This window comes from Staurois parvus, unplaced genomic scaffold, assembly GCF_062004578.1.
Source record: "Staurois parvus isolate SC_StPar_1 unplaced genomic scaffold, SC_StPar_1.0 ptg000155l, whole genome shotgun sequence".
In the NCBI taxonomy this organism is placed as follows: Eukaryota; Metazoa; Chordata; class Amphibia; order Anura; family Ranidae; genus Staurois; species Staurois parvus.
In genome coordinates, this window is record NW_028317951.1 from 16,947,905 (window position 1) to 16,963,993 (window position 16,089).

General features: G+C 44.9%; 1 protein-coding gene and 1 long non-coding RNA gene across 2 annotated transcripts in view; one reads left to right on the plus strand and one right to left on the minus strand.

Annotated features, from left to right (window-relative positions):
• Positions 1–1,211: 1,211 nt before the first annotated feature.
• On the minus strand, positions 1,212–8,564 carry LOC149463313 (uncharacterized). Its single transcript, XR_016312464.1, has 2 exons — positions 7,341–8,564; positions 1,212–1,555 (listed from the first exon to the last, which is right to left on the minus strand). It is a non-coding gene; the product is annotated as an uncharacterized LOC149463313 (long non-coding RNA).
• Positions 7,819–16,089, plus strand: part of FNDC3B (fibronectin type III domain containing 3B) — a 413,185-nt gene continuing 404,914 nt past the window's right edge. The window contains exon 1 of the mRNA XM_089675519.1: positions 7,819–7,969. The gene's annotated coding sequence lies outside the window, so the exon portion shown is untranslated. The remainder of the gene's footprint in view (positions 7,970–16,089) is intronic.

Here is a 16,089-nt window from a genome sequence, read left to right on the forward strand (position 1 = left end):
TAGCCAGTCTCCAGATCTCAACCCCATAGAAAACCTTTGGAGGGAGTTGAAAGTCCGTGTTGCCCAGCGACAGCCCCAAAACATCACTGCTCTAGAGGAGATCTGCATGGAGGAATGGGCCAACATACCAGCAACAGTGTGTGCCAACCTTGTGAAGACTTACAGGAAACGTTTGACCTCTGTCATTGCCAACAAAGGATATATAACAAAGTATTGCGATGAACTTTTGATATTGACCAAATACTTAGTTTCCACCATAATTTGCAAATAAATTCTTTCCAAATCAGCCAATGTGATTGTCTGGGTTTTTTTTCTCATTTTGTCTCTCATAGTTGAGGTCTACCTAAGATGCCAATTACAGGCCTCTCTCATCTTTTTAAGTGGGAGAACTTGCACAATTGGTGGCTGACAAAATACTTTTTTGCACCACTGTACCTCCATTCTGCTCTTGGTGAGCGTTTGGTCCATACAGTCTTACTGATCATTTGGATGTTCATATGTGACATCAACTCTGGCCAATGCTGCACCAGGATGTTTTCTTCTTAAGAGTGTACGCTGTGACGATCTGGCGATTGATATTGTGCTCGTTCATTGTGCAATATTTTATTAAATGATGGAAGTTTTATCTACTTACTACACTATATGAGGCGTATTTTCTTTTGGGCGAGGTAACTATTATCATCTTAAATGGTGGAATCCTTAAAGCTATCCTAATATCCACTAAAGGAGAGGAGTGGACAGTACCTAGTGGTTGGAGGAGATAGAGACCAACAATGGAGATATTTTAACATACACGCAGTACAATACTCATGAGAGGTGAGAGTTCTGAGAGCACTGAGGTGGCACTATAATGTATGAAATTCATGTGAAGCACGAATCAATATTATATGGTGTTAGATAACACATTTTCTGGAATTGACTGAACTTTATATATTTATTTATATACACTTCATATATTTATTTAAATATTTTTTATTATCAAGCACATTGTTATGAGTTTATTCACTATGGCTGTTTAGCATTTGATGGATTGATGTTTTATACTTTCATCATTTACAATTTCCTGCCAGAAGCGCTACATCACACACTGCTAATATTTACATTGCATTGTGGGAACACAGTTAGCAGCAGCACATGTAGTGGCAGTCACTAATAGACACGTTTATTTTATTTTATATTTTATCTTTTAGCACATAGTAAGCACAGGAGTCTTTATCACTGTATTTCCATAAGGTTTATTTCACTCCATTAAGACGATATTAAAAAAAGAAAAGTGCAGGGTAAGTGGTACCAAATTACCGGACTCAGTGGCTGTGGTGGAAAATTTGCCGATCCTGAATGGAACGATGGGCAAAAAATCCTAGTTGCTAAAGGGTACAAAGGACCATTCACCTGGATATGAAGATGGTCTATCAAGAGCAGATGCTGCGGTGCACCAGAACTGACGTCACTAAGGTCCTGGGAGGAAACCGGAAGCTAGCCACGAGAAGCCGGATTGGCCCACAACTTGGTGTTATTGACCACCTCTGTCCAGTATGGTCATTAATTCTTTCATCTATGAACACAGAAACACAGGAAAATTTATTCATAGCTCAAATATATGGTGATGAACACAATAATTCATTGGTAATACAAGTTACATGACTTGGACCATTGTACACCAACATTGTCAGATTTCATGTGTCATCTATTTTATTTGTAGTGTAACTTTATATTTTAAAAATTTCCTAAAATGTAGCTAAAAACAGATCTTCACTCTCTCAATCAACATTAACAATTTGTAATCCTTATGCTGCTAGCATTAGCAGAACTTCACTCTCTCAATCAGATATACACTGTGAAGATTGTGGCTGACTGACTGTGTGAAAGGAATGTGATTTCAGTTCTGTTTAGGTGGGGGAGGAGGAGTTGTGCACAGTTCTGAGATGGGACAGGAGCTCAGCCAAGTGCCCTGCCAGCGGTGATCCTTGTCCTCTGCCTCTCCAGGGGTGATTGCTGTCCTCTCTCTCTAGTGGTGATCTCAGCCCTGCGCCTCAACAGTAGTGATACCTGTCCTCTTCCCTGCCAGTGGTGATTCCTTCCCTCTGCCACTTCTGTTGTGACCCCTGTCCTCTGTCCTGCCAGTGGTGACCCCTGTCCTCTGTCCTGCCAATGGTGATCCTTGTCCTCTGCTTCTCCAACAGTGGTCCCTGTCATCTTTCTCTCCAGTGGTAACCCCTGCCAATGGTGATCCCTGTCCTCTGCCCCTCCAGCTTTGATTCCTGTTCTCTCTCTCTCCAGTGGTGATCCCTGTCCTCTTTCTCTTTAGTGGTGATCTCTGTCCTTTGCCTCTCCAGCAGTGTTCCCTATCCTCTCTAGTAGTGATCTCTGTCCCTTGCCTCTCCAGCAATGATCCCTGTCTTCTCATTCTCTAGTAATGATCTCTGTCATTTGCCTCTCCAGTAGTTATCCCTGTCCTTTCACTCTCTAGTGGTGATCCCTGTCCACTGCCTACCCTGTGGTGTGACCCCTGTCCTCTGTCCTGCTAGTGGTGATCCCTGTGATCTGTCTCTCCAGTGGTGACCCCTGCCAATGCTTTGCGAGTGCAATCCTCTGTGGGCACCTTAGAAAAAAAAAATGTAAAAAGCACATTTTGTACCTGCAAAAAATGTACATGTATTTTTTTTCAAAAGATGAACTTATCCTTTAATGTGGAGAATGCATTAAAGTGGTTGTAAAGGCTGAAGATTTTTTACCTTCATGCATTGTATGCATGAAGCTAAAAAACCTTCTGTGTGCTGCTCCCCCCCAGCCCCCGATAACACTGACCTGAGTACCCTCTTAATCTAGGGATGTGCATGAGAGCCTTGGCTGTCCTGGGTCTCTCTCTCCTCACTGGTTAAGAAACAATGGCATGTTTACCGTGAGGCAAACAAGGCATTTGCCTTGGGTGGCATTTTTCAAGGGGGGGGCTCTGCCCCCCCCCGGCAGAAGTGCAGTAAAACCCAGAGCCCCAGCCGCCTGCTAGGGATTCAGATTTTTAAAATACTTGTCCCCCCAGCAGGCAAACTAAACCTTCCATGCTGCACCTGGTAGGAGAGAGTGCGCAGCATGGAAGGTTTAGTTTGCCTGCTGTTTAGTAAGCTTCTGGGAGAGCAGGAGAGCTCACTGAGACTCAGCGAGGCGGTGAGCTTACCCCGCTGTCAGAATGGATCTGAAGATGCAGAGGACAGAGTGGTGGGTGGATCCCAGGCGCATGCAGGGAGGGGCAGGGTCCTGCTGTCAGGCAAGCTCAGGTATGGCAATGTGCACCTGGACATGCGGGGTGGAGGAGGAGGTTCCTGGCATTTTGTTGCAGCTGCCACCTGTGATCCTGGTAGAGATCTTCTCCTGACAGCCTGATACATGGCTAATCATCCTGGCTCAGAATGCCAGACACTAGAGGAGCTGCAGGACTGGTGAGACCTGGGGGGATTGGTAAACCCAAGGTGTGTGTGATGGGGAGAGGGGTATTTGGAGGGGTGGGTGATCAGGATGGGAGGTATGATCAGAATGGAGGCATCCGGGAGTGTGATCGGGGGGAGTGTGGTCAGGTTGGCAGTATGTGGGGAGATGGGGGGGTTGTGATCAGGTAGATCTGATACATGGCTAATCATCCTGGCTCAGAATGCCAGACACTAGAAGAGCTGCAGGACTGGTGAGACCTGGGGGGATTGGTAAACCCAAGGTGTGTGTGATGGGAGAGGGGTATCTGGAGGGGTGGGTGATCAGGATGGGAGGTATGATCAGAATGGAGGCATCCGGGAGTGTGATCGGGGGGAGTGTGGTCAGGTGTTGGCAGTATGTGAGGGGGGGGGGGGGTTGTAATCAGGTAGATCTGATACATGGCTAATCATCCTGGCTCAGAATGCCAGACACTAGAAGAGCTGCAGGACTGGTGAGACCTGGGGGGATTGGTAAACCCAAGGTGTGTGTGATAGGGAGAGGGGTATTTGGAGGGGTGGGTGATCAGGATGAGGGGTATGATCAGAATGGAGGGATCCTGGGGTGTGATTAGGGGGGGAGTGTGGACAGGTTGGCAGTATGCGGGGTGGAGTTGTGATCAGGTAGGTGGTATGTGGGGGGGGGGGGTTATCAAGTTGGTGGTATGTGGGGGGGTCCGATCAGGTTGGTGGTAAGGGGTGGGTGCTATCAGGTTGTCGGTGTGTGAGGGGGAGTGCGATCAAGTTGGCGGTATGGGGAGGGGGTGCGATCAGGTTGGCGGTATGTGGGGGGAGTGAGATCAATTTGGTGGTATGTGGGGGGAGGTATATTTAGGCTGGCAGTATACGGGGGGGGGGGTGAGCAGGTTGGTGGTATGTGGGGGGAGGTATGTTCAGGTTGGCTGTATATGGGGGGGGAGCAGGTTGGTGGTATGTGGGTGTGTGCAATCAGGTTGGTGATATGTGTGTGTGTGTGTGTGTGTGTGTGTGTGTGTGTGTGTGTGTGTGTTTGTGTGGGGGGGGTGATCAGGGGTATGGGGTATGTGTATGGTTCGGATTCCTCTGGTCCTCTGGGATAGGTGGAATAAACTATAGGGTATGTATATTGGGATGGAGAGTACCCAGAACGGGTGCCAGCATGAGGCTGCTACCCTTGGGTGCAGAGAGGGTTGTGGGAGGCGCTAAGGGTTATGTGACCACCATGATTGGCTGTCACAGTGGTCACATGATTGGAAAGCTACGGACGGCAAGTAGCAATCAGGACCTTTCCATGAGGTCCCAGTAAATGTGCTGGGAGCGTGCATGGCTATACTAATCAAAATTTATCCTGTTCAGCAGTGTCCCTTCAGGGGGATTCTTCCTCCATTCACCCCCTTTGTGTGGATGGAGGCAGGGCCAACTTTAACGTGGGGCAAAAGGGGCAGCTGCCTAGGGCCCAGTCATTGTTGTGGGGCCCAAAGCAGCTGCCCCTTGAGCCCACGCTGCCCGCCATTTATTTTTCAGCCTTCCGCCACCTCCTGCACTGCTCACTTCTGTATTTACACATGACAACTTGTGAGGAGCTCTCCCTGTGCCCGCTCAGAACCCTTCCTGCTCTACACATCAAACTCCCTAGGAGAGCAGAGAAGGGAGGGGTAGGGACTCCACACAGGCAGAAGCTAATCCTCACTGGCAGCCTACATGGACATACTGTAAGTATTCCTCTGCAGCCCCACTGTGAATATTTTGTTTGTGTGTCTATGTGTCTGAGCATGTGTGTGTGTGTGTTTATCTGTGTGTGTCTGAGTGTGTTTGTGTATCTGTGTGTGTGTCTGAGTGTGTGTATGTGTCTTGGTGAGTGTGTATATGTGTTTCTGTTTATCTGTGTGTGTCTGAGTGTGTTTGTGTATCTGTGTGTGTGTCTGAGTGTGTGTATGTGTCTTGGTGAGTGTGTATATGTGTTTCTGAGTGTATGTGTGTGTGTCTGAGTGAGTGTGTGTATGTGTCTGAGTGTGTGTGTGTCTATTTGTGTCTATGTCTGTGTGTATATGTGTGTGTGTGTGTGTGTGTGTGTGTGTGTGTGTGTGTGTGTGTGTGTGTGTATGTGTGTTTCTGAGTGTGTGTGTGTCTCTGTCCGTGTGTGTTTTCGGTGGGTAAGCTCTGAAATGAAATCTGTTAGGAAGAGAGCTTTGTACTTGGGGGGGTGGAAGAGACTTTGAAGGTACACAGCACACCCCTCAACCCTGCACTCTGTACACAGTGCGCCTGTCAATCCTGCACTCCCTACACAGTGCACCCCTCAACCCTGCACTTCATACACATTGTAACCCGAACTCCGTACACAGTGCACCCCGCACTCCGTACATAGTGCACCCCTCAGCCCTGCACTCCGTATACAGTGCACCCCTCAACCCTGCACTCTGTACATGGCGCACCCCTCAACCCTTTACTCCATACACAGGGCACCCCTCAATCCTGCACTCCGTACACTGCGCACTCCTCAATCCTGCACTCCATACACAGTGTAACCTTGAACTCCATATACAGCTTACCCCTCAACCCTGCACTCCATACATAGAGCGCCCCTCAAACCTGCACTCCATACATAGCGCACCCCTCAACCCTGCACTTCATATATAGCGCACCCCTCAACCCTGCACTTCATATATAGCGCACCCCTCAATCCTGCACTTCATACACAATGCACCCCTCAACCCTGCACTGCATATATAGCACACCCCTCAATCCTGCACTACATGCGCAGCGCAACCTTGAAGTCCATACACAGCGCAACCCTGAACTCTGTACACAGCACACCCCTCAACCCTGCACTTCGTACAAAGTGCACCGCTCAACCCTGCAGTCTGTACGTAGTGCCCCCTTAAACCCTGCACTCTTTAAGTACCCTAGAAGCCCATCCTCGGAGATGCTCTTCACATTGGGCTCTGTTCCTACCTGCACTCAGTCAACCTTCATAGTTGTGTATTCTCTACTATGCTCATTGCTAATAACAAGTTTTAGAATTTTCTGTCTATTGGTGGGTTTTGTCCCCTCCGCAGTCTGTGGTGTGCAGGAAGGGAGAAGATTGTGTGCTGTAACCTCTAGCAACCAATCAGTGAGCTGTAATGATGTGCAGTAACCTCTAGCAACCAATCAGTTTGCAGTAAATATGTGCAGTAACCTCTAGCAACCAGTGAGTGGTAATGATGTGCAGTAACCTCTAATAACCAATGGGTGAGCGGTAAGGATGTGCAGAACCCTCTAGTAATTAATCAGTTTGCAGTAATGATGTGCAGTAACCTCTAGCAACCAATCAGTGAGTGGTAATTATGTGCAGTAACCTCTAATAACCAATGGGTGAGCGGTAAGGATGTGCAGTACTCTCTAGCAATTAATCAGTGAGCAGTAATGATATGCAGTAACCTCTAACAACCAATCAGATAATGATGTATTGTAAGCTCTAGCAACTGATCAGTGAGCCGTAATGCATGCTGTAACCTCTAGGAATCAGTGAGTAGTAATGATTTGCTGTAATCTCTGGCAACCAATTGCTGCTTGATCTGCTGCAGTAAACTGATTTTGAGTCTAGCTGCTATTTAGTCTCAGAGTGGGGGGCAGGGGGGTAGGGTGGAGGCTAGGGGGCCCCCGAAAAATGTTTGCCCAGGGTCCAATCAATAATAAAGACGGTCATTGATGGAGGCACATGCTTTTTTTTTTTTGCTGTCTCCTGGCCCAACAGAGAAAAACCATGTATGGACAGTCATAGAAATGGAGAGTGCTGAACCTCCCCTAAGAAAAAGAAAACATCTACAGCCCTGACCCTTTCCACAGAGTACAAAGTAACATCTAGGTAAGAAATTGAAAGAAATCTTTGCCATGATCTGCACTTTGAGGACATACCCCTGCAGAGCACCGCTCTTGTAGCATCACTCCTCGACAGGGGGTGGAGCTTCGGCTCTTCCGTACCATCTCTCCTCCACAGGGGGTGGAGCTTCGACTCTTCTGTACCATCTCTCATTCACAGGGGGAGGGCCTTCGAATGTCTTGAATCGCCTCTCTTACAAAAGGGCGGGGCCTTGGCTCCCCTGTAGCATCTCTCATTCTTAAGAGGCGGGGCTTTGAGTCTCCCATATAGCCTCTCGTACAGAGGGGCGGAGCCTATAGAGCTCCTGTAGCATCTTTCGTCGAAAGGGGCGGTGCTTTTGGATCTCCAGTACTAAAGCTCGTCCACTGGGGCGGGGCCTTAGCTCGCCTGTATTAGCCTGATTCACCTCGGCTCTTCGGTATCATCGCTCGTCCACTAGGGGCGGGGCTTCGGCTGCAGCGGCTTGTGCTCCTATGCCCAGCCGCTCAGCCAATGGCGCGCAGGAGGCGTGGCGTCGCCTTGGAGGCCGTGCCTTGAGCAGGCAGAGCTCGGGAGGCCCGTTCCATTGCCTCTCATAGGTTTCATGCTGGCAGGGATTTACTGGAGTAGCTGCACACGTCGAGCGACCTGCTATCCAAACCCCCCCATTTCAGCGATACATAAGGTAACGGAACCCCTCCTGCGCGCTTCTGTGTCCCCGGAGTGCTGCGTGCCCCCTGTGTCTGCTTGTCTGGATGAGGAGACAGGAGTAGGCAGGCATCAATAAAAGAAAAGTTCCAGCTGAGCAGTGCTCGGAGCCGCTAGGCTGACTCTCCTGGCACCGCCTGGCACTGGGGGGATGGGGGGTCCTATGCCAGAGTGAAAACTTTGAGTGGATGTGTGGGCTCAGCATCTGGGATCCCCCCACTCTCTGTGGATGGTCTGCCTCAGTGACACCCCCTCCCCATTCTCCCAGGGCACAGAGGAAATTCCTGGCCGGGTTGTCACCTCGCTGTGTCCCAGATGTTGGGTTGGCTGGATGTGTCTGATGGGTGCCATGGAAGTGGTGCTGATCGCCTGTGTGCTGTGAGCTGTACGAGGAGGGAGGCTGCCTCCATCATACCCTAGCATTCCAGGAAGGCTCTCCGTCTGCTAGATCCGTGCATCTTTCTGCAGCCTTCCATTTGGCTGTGGATCACTGATTGTCTGCTCCCTGCCAAGTCTCCCTGTGCTCGGCGCACACCCCGGGCTGAGCATTTCACTGCATTTACTGCCACTTGTTAGCCCTGGGATTGCAGTCCTCAGAAGTCCCAGCACTGCCCAGCAGGATGATCTGATCATAGCTGGACCCCGAGGGGACAACTTGTTCTGAGCATGTGTCAGCTCAACATTGGTCCTGATTGTTTGTAAACAGTGGCTGCTAAGTGTCTGCGAAGGATTCCCTTTATCCAGGCCATGGTGTAGGTAGTTATATTTGGTCACATTTAACCACACTTATTGAAGATGTTGAGCCACTCAACCAAATTGCTTTTTGAGCTTGGATGAGTGCGAGATGTCTTCAACTTTACAGAAAAAGCCCAGCTGATTGTTAATACCGTTTATTCCAAGACTTGGGCACCTGAGAACCTACAAAGATAATGTTGAAGATGGTTTGCTGCTTATCCAATACGCTTACTCAGCTCGAGTTGGATGAGTGCGCAACTTCAGTTTACAGAAAAAGACCAGTTGAGTTCATACCAAGAGTTGGACATATGAGAACCTTCAAAGACAATGTTGAAGATGTTTTTGCTTACCCAAGTAGCTTCCTCAGGTCAGTTTGGATGAATGTGAAACTTCTTTAGTTTACAGAAAAATCCCAGTTGAATGTTACAACTGTTTATACCAAGACTTGGACACAGGAGAACCTTCAAAGACTATCTTGAAGATGGTTTGTTGCTTACCCAAGTAGCTTCCTCAGGTCAGGTAGGATGAGTGTGAAACTTTTTTTAGTTTACAGAAAAATCCCAGTTGAATGTTACAACTGTTTATACCAAGACTTGGACATATGAGAACCTTCAAAGACTATCTTGAAGATGGTTTGTTGCTTACCCAAGTAGCTTCCTCAGGTCAGGTAGGATGAGTGTGAAACTTCTTTAGTTTACAGAAAAATCCCAGTTGAATGTGACTACTGTTTATACCAAGACTTGGACATATGAGAAACTTCAAAGACTTTGTTGAATATGTTTTTTTGCTTACCCAGGTAGCTTCTTCAGGCCAGGTAGGATGAGTGTGAAATTTTTTTAGTTTACAGAAAAATCCCAGTTGAATGTGACTATATACCAAGACTGGGGCACGTGAGAACCTTTAAAGACTATGTTGAAGACGGTTTGTTGCTTATCCAAGTAGCTTCCTCAGGTCATATTGGATGAGCGCAAAACTTCAGTACATAGAAAAAGCCCAGTTGAATGTGACTACTGTACCAAGACTTGAATTAATAAGAACTTTCAAAGATAAAGTTGAAGATTTTTTGCAGCTTATCTAAGTAACTTCCTAAGTTCTAATGAGTATCAGGAACTTTCTCCAACATTTATAGCCACCCGGTAACCTGGCCACCTTAATCTAATCACCATGGAATTTGTCATGACAGATGCGGGGGTACGTTCTAAGCACTCCTTGGAAATGACCAGTTAAAACTTTGAAGGTTCTCATTTACCCCAAGACTTGGTATACTTAGACTTGGACAAAGGAGAACCTTCAAAGACAACAATGAAGACATTTCACTGCTCATGCAAATAACTGTCTCACCTCTGTTTGGATGAGTGCAAAACGTCTTCAACTTTACAGAAAAAGCCCAGTTGCTTGTGACTACTATCTATACCAGGACTTTGATAGGTGAGAAACTTCTAAGACAGTGTTGAAGATGTTATACCACTCTTCCAAATAACTAGGTTCTAATGAGTATCAGGAACAATCCCCAACATTTACACAACATCTGCACCTTAATCCTCTCAGTGTGCAATTTGTCAGGACAAATGCTGTGGTAAGTGCCTGACACATATTTGAATTCAGGGATCTACTTGGATGAGTGGTGAACTTCTTCCAAGCATCATCGCAGAACAAGTCCAGATTAATGTGACTAACTACTACTAGTTATAGAGGGTGGTAAGCTGTCATATCACATTGTCCATTGTAATTTGCAAGCCTTTCTATCAGCTTGCAATGCAATACATTAGGTAATACAGTAGCCAGGGTGACCTTTGTAGCCATTTCCCTGTCAATAGTTCCAATTAACCTCTGAGGGGATGTGTGGGAAAACAAACAGGAGAGTTTTCCTTGCAATCACCAGAAATGTGTGCCCTAAGGCAGACCCAGGGAAGAGACTGAAGGAAGCCTCTTGTGCAGCATGTACTGTCTGGCACACAGCTCATGCAGATGTCACTCAGGTGAAGCCATAGCTCCTCCTAGAACAAAACCCCAAAGAATCTGAAGCCTCCAGCTATCTGGAAAGACACTGCAAATGTCTGGATCCAGGGGGCACGTTGGAGAAATTGAGGCATGCTGCTGCCATTTCGCTGTGAATCATCCCAAGTAGCTTTTCTCAGGAAAGCTTTGCCGAACTTTTTCACAAGTCTATTAAGGCTTTAAAGAAACATTGTGTAAAAAGTTACTATTTTACTGTAAGAGCTGCATGCAGCCAGCTGTAGAACCATTACTGTCTGTGATTGCTCACCATCCTCACTACTTAGTGTTCCTTCCAAAACTGAAATATGGTAGCCTAGTCAATCGATGGATGAAAATACTGGTAAATGCCGGCATAGAGATTTATTGACACACCCGTGGATTTTGGTCTGCTGAAATTGCAAGCTGTGACCTGTGGTTCCACAACAGCTGGAATATCTAAGAACCATCCTGGATTAGGGGAAGATTAGGATACATAAAAGCAGTATGTTTGTATGTGATACATTTTTCTTATAACCAAAGTACTATGTGAGTAGACATCTACTTTAAACAAAAGCATCTGAAGAATGAACTTTCTCTGACTGTTGTCCATAGCAGATGTTCCCTTTGATTGCTAGTCTAGTATTAAGAATAAAAGAAGAGTTTAGTTGGGCAACACAGGCATAGTTTCAGAAGGAATCTCTGAATATTGACACATGTGGACCACTGTGATCACTTTTAAATTGGAGTTATCCGAAGGGCAAGCGCGCTGCAGTGTTTCGTATTGACATATATAACATCTAACTGTGTATGTTATCCATAAACAAATTTGTATATACATACATTACATGATCTAATACTCTACTAAACACTTTTTTTTCATACATTTGTATGTTATCTTTGTGCAGATTCACACTTTTTGCACATTAATACCTGGTGATAAATGCATTGTGGGATCTTCCTCTAGAGACAGGAGTTATGTGAGCAGAGAAAAACTCATTTCAAGACGTGGAAATAGGAGACGATAGGTACACAACCGTGGTCCGCCGCCTAGAGGCTGGAATGCAGGGTAAATGGCGTATTTGTCTACCACCTTTGATGTAGCTGACAAACAGTCCCACAGTTATTTCAAATTACAGAGTCATTCATACAATCAAATGGTGTAGCTTCAGCAAGCCTAAAGATGTTTGCTTTTTCTATGTGATGCAGCTGAAGGCACTTCCTATAGTAGCAAAATATCCTGTTTATGTGTCATTTGTCACTATGATTTTGTTTTATTATACACTCAAACAAAATGTAACATTGCTTTAGTCAAAACGTTTTAGTTGCACATTTTTTGAAGCATGCTTTGTCTATAGTATGCACATTTGTTCCTTAGCTCACACTATGTGCATTGTGTCAACTCATTCTTTTTTCTGTTTTTAGCTGTAGAATGCCTGGTCTGTATAGAGTCATTAAATTATTATTTATTTATTACAGGTACTTATATAGCGCCGTCAATTTATGCTGCGCTTTACATAGTCCCCAACCCTCAAGGGGCATATAATCTAAGGTCCCTCACTAACATTCATACATACACATACTAGGGCCAATTAAGGTGTCCTTTTATGAAACAGATCAGTGGCAATCCTGAGGATCGTTGCTGATCTCGGATCATTAGTGGTTTAGGAAACAGAGATGATCAGCGGAGAACATGTTCTTCTGATCATCTCAGCACACAGAGGACCAGTGTATGACCCCAGGTTTACACATATACGGCCGTGCGGGCTGCGTTTTGCATTGGCATGAGAGCCCATTCATTTGAATGGACTCCCGTGCCTGTGACACGCAGGGAAGAAGTCCCTGCACTTCTTTGGAAAATGCAGCCCGCACGGGAACCTTGGTTCCCAGTACGTTTGCTTTTTCCAGTGCAGGCAGTGTGCTGTTAGAACTAATGGCACACGCCCGTGGATCCACATTTCTTTGTGCGGGTGATGCGGCTGCACGGATTTTCTTGCGGATTCACAGCGGCACCACCCGCACAGATCTGAACCTAGCGTGAATGTGCAATCTGTGTGAAAATTCTCCCTCCAGATTCTCCAGCCCAGAGGTGGAGAATCAGGGGAACCTCATACGAAGTAGCGGTAATTTACCACTGCTTAGTAAACATTGTTTCACCGATCTCTTACTGTAATCTCGCGAGATTACAGTTACAGCAGCCATTTTCTAGCGTTCAAAGTGTTTGTAGATCACTTCTCTCCTCATTAGAAGCGATCTACACCGCTTCATGAACAGGCATTCAGAGGAGAACTGTATCCTCTGAGAATGCCAGAGAACTGAGCAGCGGTCATTTACCGCTGCATGATACAAGGACAGGAGCCAATTCACCTACCAGCATGTTTTTGGAGTTGTATATTTTGTTACATGTTTTTAGAGAATATGTTAAATTGATTTAAGAAGTAGATTTATTGTTTATAAATTATTGTAGCTGGTAGGTATTCAGAACATGCCAGCTCACAGGCAGTATTTTGTTACAGTATTTAGATATGTTTATATGGGTATGCTGGAGTCTATGCCAATAGTAAATTCAGTTTTAGGAAAGCTAGTATGAGCAAACCAAATAGACAATATATTTTGTAATTTACCCTTAGCACAATGTTTACCATCTGAGTACTATTCAGGATAAACTTATGTGCAAAGTGGGACTTATCAAGCACTTATTATTATACAGGATTTATATAGCACCAATAGTTTGCTGAGCGCTTTACAATATAACGGGAGACAATACAGCAACAGTACAATTCAAGAGGGATAGGAGGGCCCTGCTCCTCGGAACTTATGTTTTGTATGTATGCTGGTACTAACAGTAAAGTGATGAAGAGCTACATGCAGGGCCTGTTTACACTGTTGTGGTTTAATGCATGCATTGTAATATGTTAAAATACATGCATCTAATTTTCTTATAATAAATATAGTGTCTGTTCCCATCTTAGTGCTGCATTTCCCTTTTTCTGCAGTTTAGTGCAGTGGAAGGCCCATAGAAATCAATGGGAGCGTATCAAAATGAATATAACATGCATTTTGATGTGGTACAACATAAACATTAACAAGCCTTGGCCAATGGCTGTTAAATCTACCCCTTCTAAATTCATTATTAAAAAACATTGAAAATGCATTTCGAAAGAAAATGCACTTGCCTAATGCTACAAAAAAATGCATCCATGTGCATATGCATAAATCTAAATGGGCCCTCAAAGTACAACTTCACTGAGCATTATTTACAATATATTAGTTCTGATAGGCTCATATAACCCACTCTGAGTGATTATCAATTATCCTAAATCAGGTAGACACACTGGAGTTTATTTACTAAAGAGAGTGCAAAATCTGACTCACTTCTGCACAGAAACCAATCAAACTTTGCTTCTAACCTGAGTTTAATCAATTAAAACCTGGAAGCTGATTGGTTTCTATGCAGAAGTGAGCTGGATTTTGCACTCTCCGGCTTTAGTAACTAAACCCCACCAAATGAAATGGCTGTATGATTTAGGAGATCAAACAACATGCATATTATTTTGGGTCTTTAATAACATTGCAGGTCTACATGGATACATTCCAGACATGTCTCATTATACAACAATTCAGTTATTTAAAATAAAGGTGCTTTTGTCATTGAACGTTTGCTTTTGAGCTCAAGTCTTGTGACTTTGCCTAGACTGAAGATCTGTCATTGGTTTGCTGCAGACAGAAGAAAGCATTTTCTTAGTCTCTTCTCCCACAGTGATCAGACTGCAACACTGTAACTTTGTAGCAAAACAAAACGAGGCTGCACAAGGGGCAGATTTGTGTCACGGATCTGTGAACACAGTCAAGATTTGCACAAGTACCAGGGTTTACGTACCTGCTTCATTTCTTTGGCAGCATCTTAGCATAGTCTGGAGAGAAAAGCAGATGGGGGGGGGGGGGGGGTTGATGGCTCTGATGTATGGGGGATCTTCGGGTGTGGTAATTAATACCTGAAAGTGTGATGCGTGCACATTACTTAACATGAAATTTTTTGTGATGCTACATCAACATTTCTTCCAGTTTCATAAACTACAATAAAATTCATAACTGTGAAAAAATGTGTTCTAAAGAACAGAGAAATTTGCAATGGATAAAAACCAATTACAAAATTGCATTGTCTGGACCAACCAAATTGAAGGAATATTGATTAAATTAACGGTTGCTTACATTTATAGTTGGTTATTTATAATTGTTGTTGGCAATGTGCAGTAATGAGTTTGTTTATGTGTAGAATATGTTTTCAGTACATGTAATTCATTTTTACCATCTTTGATTAAATTTAGATCTGAAAAATAGAGTCCTTCCATGAAGCTACTTTGAGTTTGTTTTTGAGACAGAAGCTGTTATTGTATGTGTTCCTTCTTCACTTAGTTTCCAAAATAATTCTCTATTTTTGGTTCTGACAGCAGTTTATTGAATCACTTTTCTTTTTCTCTGGGTTTGTGGTTTTCAGGACAATGAATTACATCCTCTGTTATTATTGGGTGTGTATGACACTGTTGTTTAGACTGGTAGTGCTGAACACTGGTCATCAAGTTCAGTTCATGTCTATATATTCCCCGATATGAGATAGAGACATTGCTATATTAAGGATAGAGTAAGGTAGGGTTATAACCTCTGTCTTTTGTTTTGGCATCTGGGTCCCATAGAGGAGATCTCCATTCGCTTCCTTTTCCATAGCAACAGAAAGTGGGAGGAAATCTCTGGTCACCAGAACTAGTCTCCCCACTGAAAGATTACCCCTCTATTCCTGTTTTGTTGATCACTCAAATTATGGGTCACCAGAAGCAAACAGGACAAACAGAGAGGGTGATCTCCTTAAAGTGGTAGTAAACCACATTAGGAAAAAAAAAAAAAGTCCCTTGCAATGTAAAGGCATAATGTACTAGTATGCATTGCATACTAGCACATTATGCAAACTTACCTTAAAACAAAGCCCTCCAGCGGCGCGCTGTGACTGCTGTAGAGGCTTCCATCTTTACCTGGACCTGGTCTTCCTTACGGGTTCACAAGCTCCGGCCATCTGGCTGGCTGAGCCTTGATGACATCACTACCGCGCTCCGGAGTCTCAGAACACGGCACAGTACTCTAAAGGAACAGCACAAGTATGCCATTCCTTCAGAGCGCATGCGCCAACTTAAAATTTATTTATTTCATGTACTTATATAGCGCCGTCAATTTACGCAGCGCTTTACATATATATTGTACATTCACATCGGTCCCTAACCCTCAAGGGGTGTACAATCTAAGGTCCCTAACTCACATTCATACATACACATACTAGGGACAATTTAGACAGGATCCAATGCACCTACCAGCATGTCTTTGGAGTGTGGGAGGAAA